Source organism: Jaculus jaculus, chromosome 2 (genome assembly GCF_020740685.1).
Source record: "Jaculus jaculus isolate mJacJac1 chromosome 2, mJacJac1.mat.Y.cur, whole genome shotgun sequence".
Classification (NCBI taxonomy): Eukaryota; Metazoa; Chordata; class Mammalia; order Rodentia; family Dipodidae; genus Jaculus; species Jaculus jaculus.
Genome location: NC_059103.1, coordinates 107,124,555 through 107,130,554, shown reverse-complemented (window position 1 = coordinate 107,130,554; position 6,000 = coordinate 107,124,555).

The following is a 6,000-nucleotide window of genomic DNA, read 5'->3' as shown; positions in this document are numbered from 1 at the left end:
GTATTAAGATGAGATGAATGCCTGGGCTCTTTCCTATCTCATGTGATAGATGCTGAAGATCCATGCTAGCAGACACTGGTGAGCTGTATGAGCCTTCAAAAGTCCAACTTGAATGGACTGGCAGAGAACCATTTGGCACAAGGTCTCATTAATCCATAGTTGCCTACATTCAAAGCTTTTTACTTTCAGGGACATAGAGGCCAGTGGAGTATAACTCTGAAGTTCCATCAAACCTCTAGACCAACCCTTAGAGAAGGAATTAGGCCTTATCCCTCTCATCCATTTCTCTTCTTCCTTGCCCCTTCATGAGTGCTGACTCCAAAGAACCTTACAAAACCGTCTTCTTGTTCAAATGAACACTGCAGGATACTTCCCAAGGAGACAAGCCTAAGCATTGTGGAAATCACATTGGAAATAAGAGGACTCAGAGAAAAGATTATTATTATTATTATTTAAGTATTTTATTTTTATTATTTATTTGAAAGAGAAAAAGAGTGAGTGAGAGAAAATGGAAGAGATAGAAAGAGGGGGAGTGAGAAAAAGAGACAGAATAGGCATACCAGGGCTTCTAGCCACTGCAAATGAACTCCAGACATATGTGCCACCTTGTACATTTGGCTTATGTGGATTCTGGGAAATCAAATCTGTATCCTTTGGCTTTGCAGGCAAGTACCTTCCCTCCTAAATCATCTCTCCAGTTCAACAGAATTTTTTTTTTTTAATTGAAGGACGAATGTAGAGAATTAAGGCTCAAGTAGTTTAAATATAGTGGTTAAAGGAAATATATGAGAATATATTGTGAATAATGTCTCAATCTTTAAAAACATTATTTCCCCCATATATGAATATTTCACCTATACTTTACTGTTGAAGGACAAAATAAGCAATATGAATAACATTGGCAAGGCATAAAGAATTAAAAACATAAAACAGGGGAAAAAAAAAAAACTATGATCCATTTATAATACTAACCCCTCTATGGTTAGTTACTACTTTTACTTCTGGTGCTGATCTATAAAATTTTTTTTTAAGATTTAGAGAGACATTATTATATTAAAAGAAGGAAAAGTAGAGAGCTCCTACCACATGGAAGGCAGGAAGGGTAGAGGGCCCATATGAGAGTAGGGACCCTCTTCCCCCTATCCCAGGCTAGCTTGGTTTTGATAGGGGAAGGCCTATCAGAGAAGTGATTTAATTAAAACTAAATAAATCTTAAGTTTAACTAACTTGTAACTCAGAGATTATATTAGATTTTAGTGCTTCATTACTAAGTTCCACAAACTGAGGAACACAACAACAGTCACTATTTCATTTTTCGGAATCCCTGATCCAAGTATAAGCATGGTTAAATTCTTCAAAGGCTATAAAGGAGAACTTGCTCATTGCCTCCATTCGCATATCTGGCACTCCTTATCACTTCTTAGTTTCTGCTTTCCACCTGAGACTTCTTTATCACATCTTTTCCCATGTGTGCATGTCCCCGTATCCACATTGCCCCAAGGACAAAGTGACATTTTGCTAGAATCCACTCTAATGACCACATGTCATTATTTGATCATGTGTAAATACCTTATTCCCATTAAAAAGTCATATTCAGTAAAAGTAGCACTCAGCACATCACCAAACTCTTGAGCTATTTACACAAAGAATATTTTTGTAAGTAAAAATTTAAAACGTTTGAGCAAGTGTTGCAGTCAGTTTCCCATAGCTGGCAGAAATCACCCCCAAAGGGTTTATTTTGGCTTACAGCCCCAAGGGGAAGCTCCATGATAGCAGGGGAAAACAATGGCATGAACAGAGGGTGGACATCACCCCCTGGCCAATATCAGGTGAACAATAAAAACAGGAGAGTGTGCCAAACACTGGCAAGGGGACCCTAGCTATAATACCCATAAGCTCTCCCCCAGTAATACACTGCCTCCTTGAGGTGTTGATTTCCAAATCTCTATCAGCTGGGAATGTAGCATTTAGAACACCTAAGTTTATGGGGGACACCTGAATCAAACCACCACATTCTGGCCCTAGCCCTCATAAACTGATAATCATACATGATGTAAATAAACTGCAATGCATTCATGTCATAGGTTTTATCAATCCCAATGATGATCATACATCCCCATAGTCCAAGATCTTTTCACTGAGCCATAATACCAAAAAAAAAATCCCCTAATGCCTATAATGGCACAGAATAAAACCACTGCAAAAGATGGCATTGGGCATAGCAAAGAAATATTCAGCCAATACAAGATTAAAAACAACGCAGGCAAACATGAAACTCTGTAGCTTCAACTACAACAACTCTAGCCAGTGACAAATCTCCAAGTCTGATAACTCTAACCAGCAACAAGTCTCTGGAGATCCAATTTCACTCCTCCAGCTTGGCTACTCACAGTCCTGAAAAATTCTATCTTGGGATGGCATCCTTAGCAGCCACCTTGTGGTCCCAGCACCTCCCCTGGGTCTCCACTGCAATGCACAGTTTATCCTCACGGCTCCATTGGGTCTTCATGCAAGCATCCAGCAAACCTGCTTCACACTGCCCATGGCCATTTCCAAAATGTAAGACTGTGTTACAAACTCAATGATCCACTATTTCCTGAATTTCTTATACTCCACAATGCCAGATAGGATGCCAATTTTTTAATCCAGGAGTGGGAAGAATAAAGCAGACTTTGAAGAACAGGACATTCCTTGAGCACTCAGGCCCCTTCAAAAGATTCTACATCCTTCCTGTTGCCGAGTGCAGGTAACCTGGCCCAACCTCAAAGCTTGTGATCTCTCAATTGCAGCTGAATGGGCAGCAGTTCACCCCAAGATTTCTTTTTTTTTTTTTTTTGTGCCATATCTCTGCTCACATCAGTCTGTTTCTGTACAAAGCAACCCTTTGTATAAAAACCCTTCTATACAAAACAACTTCTCAGGACACAAGCATAACAGCAAGCCTTTCATATAAACTGCTTCTAGCCCAGTCCAGACAATTCTTCTTTGAACCCTTATTAGCCAAACCTCACAGTCTATAGTTCTTACTGCATTCAGGTCTTGCAATTCTGACCAGAATACTCCATCAAGCTGTACTTACAGCACACCAAGTCATCTCTTAGGCCAAGGTTTCAAATGTTTCCACATTCCTCTTGAAAATCAGCTCCAAAAGGCCAAAGCCACACAGTCAGGTGTCTAGCAGCAAATGACACCACTCCTCAGTATCAACACAGTAAGTATGATGGACATTGGAGGTAGCCTAATTCTTCTGATAATATGTATATTTCTTATTTTTTATTATTGATAAGTTTCATACTTATAAGCAATAAACTATGGTCATTACCTCCTTCCTTGCTTACCCCTCCCCTCACAACTCCACTCTCCATCATATCCCCATACCCCTCTTAATGAGTTACTCTTTTATTTTGAAGTCATCATTTTCCCTCCTACTATACTGGTCTTGTGTAGGTAGTGCCAGGCACTGCAAGGTCATGGACATACAGGCCGTTTTGTATCTGGACGAGTGCATTGTAAGCAGTCCTATATTTCCTCTTTGTTACAGTCAGGTTCACATTGCTGGTAGAAATCACCCAACCAAGAGCAGCTTGTGGGAAAAGAGAGGTTTGTTTTGGCTTACAGGCTAGAGGGGGAAGCTCCATGATGGTAGGGGAAACGATGGCATGAGCAGAGGGTAGGCATCACCCCATGGCCAACATAAGTTGGACAATAGCAACAGGAGAATGTGCACAACACTGGCATGGGAAAACTGGCTAATACACCCAAAACCTGACTCCAACAATACACTGCCTACAGGAGGTTTAATTTGTAATTGCCATCAGCTGGGGAACCTACCATCCAGCACACCTAAGTTTATGGGAGGCACCTGAATCAAACCACCACACTCTTGCTCTTACACTCTTCCTGCCTCCTCTTCTGCAATGGACCCTGAGACTGGGAAGGTGTGATAGAGATGTTTCAGTGCTGAGAACTCCTCTGTCACTTCTTCTCAGCACTGTGGTGCCTTTTGTGTCATCCTAAAGGCCACCTCCATCTAAAAAGACAAGCTTCTCTAACCAAAAGTGAGACTAACATTAATATATGGGTATGAGAAGTACTAACTTGGCAGTTTGGTGAGCACAATATATGCATTTAGCCAGACATCTGCAGACATTATATTCCTAGGTCTCAAGACTACCCCGTCATAGGTTTTTCAGTATTAGGCATGTATTCCCTCCAGTTCAATTAGAGAGCAGTTGGTTTCCCATGTAACAGACATTCCACTATTGTACCCATTGGCTCATTGGGCCTGGCTGTCCCAACTTAAGGCATGCAGTATCCATTATTGTTTATCTCCCCTGATGACCTCTGTTTCTTCCATGGAGCTGCATGCAGCATAGCTTTTTCTAGTTTTCTATCATCAGCTGGTATACAAGGAGGAGGTTTTCAACTCAGCAGCATCAGGATTTCTCAGTGACCTTGCAGCTCAAGCATGTGGAGTCTTTAGCAATAGGGCCTTATCATCTATTCCTGGTGGGAAACCGAGAGCCTCGGCAATGGCCTGTAATATTTGGGAGGCATCAGGGACCTCTCTGGCCAACAATTCACTGGAAGGTATCTCATCCCTGGCACTGAAATTGTCAAGTAAAAAATCTGTGACTTCTGGATGTGCCACTGTCCAAAAAAGTAGGTTTCCATATGACTTATTCATATTCTCATTTCTGATAATATTAATTCATATTATTTATTTATTTGAGAGAGAGAAAGAGGGAAAAAGAGAGAAAGATAGAGAGAAGAATCAGTATTGAGAAAATGGCAATCCTACCAAAAGCAATCTACACACTTAATGCAACTTCCATCAAAATTCCCTTGGCATTCTTCACAGAAATAGAAAAAAAAATCTAAAGCTTCACTTGGAAGCACAAAAATATCTCAATATCTAAAACAATTTTGAGTAACAAAAATAAAGCTGGCAATATCACCATACCTGATTTTAACCTATACTACAGAGCTATAGTAACAAAACGCCATGGCACTGTCACACAAAAAAAGGTATATAGATCAATTGAACAAAATAGAGGACCCAAATGTAAGTCTGGGTAGCTATAGTCACCTGATATTTGACACAAATGCCCAAAACACTCATTGGAGAAAAGACAGTCTCTTCAGAAAATGGTGCTGAGAAAACTGGACATATATCTATAGAAGGATGAAAATAGATCCTTATCTCTCTCTACGCACAAGCATTAAGTCCAAATGTATCAAAGACCCTAATATCACACTGAAACTCTGCTAGAGGAAAAAGTAGGGGAAACCAACATATTGGTCTTGCAAAGACTTTCTGAATATAACCCCAATTGCTCAGGCAATAAAGCCACAGATTAACCACTGGGATATCATGAAATTACAAAGCTTTTATACAGCAAAAGACACTGTGAATAGAGCAAAGAAGCATCCTACAGAATGGGAGAAAATCTTTGCCAGCTATATATCTATAGAGGATTAATATCTAGGATATACAAAGAACTCAAAGTAAATAAATAAATAATAAGAAATAAAACAACCCATTTAAAATGTGTTTTGGAACTAAATATACTGTTCTCATAAGAAGAAATTCATATGTCATATAAGCATCTAAAAAATGTTCTACATCCTTAGTCATCAGGGAAATGAAGATTAAAACTACCTTGAGATTCCATCTCACTCCTGTCAGATTGGGTACCATCATGAAAACAAATGACCATAAATGCTGGCAAGGATGTAGAAAAAGAGGAACCCTTCTATACTGTTGTTGAGAATGCAATCTGGTCCAGCCATTGTGGAAATCAGTGTGGAGGTTCCTGAGACAGCTAAAAATAGATCTAGCATATGACCCAGCTATACCACTCCTAGGAATATATCCTAAGGACACGTCTCACTACCTTAGAGATACTTGCTCAACCATTTTTTCATTGCTTCTCTATTCACAATAGGTAGGAAATGGAACCAGCCTAAATGCCCCTCAACTGATGAGTGGATAATGAA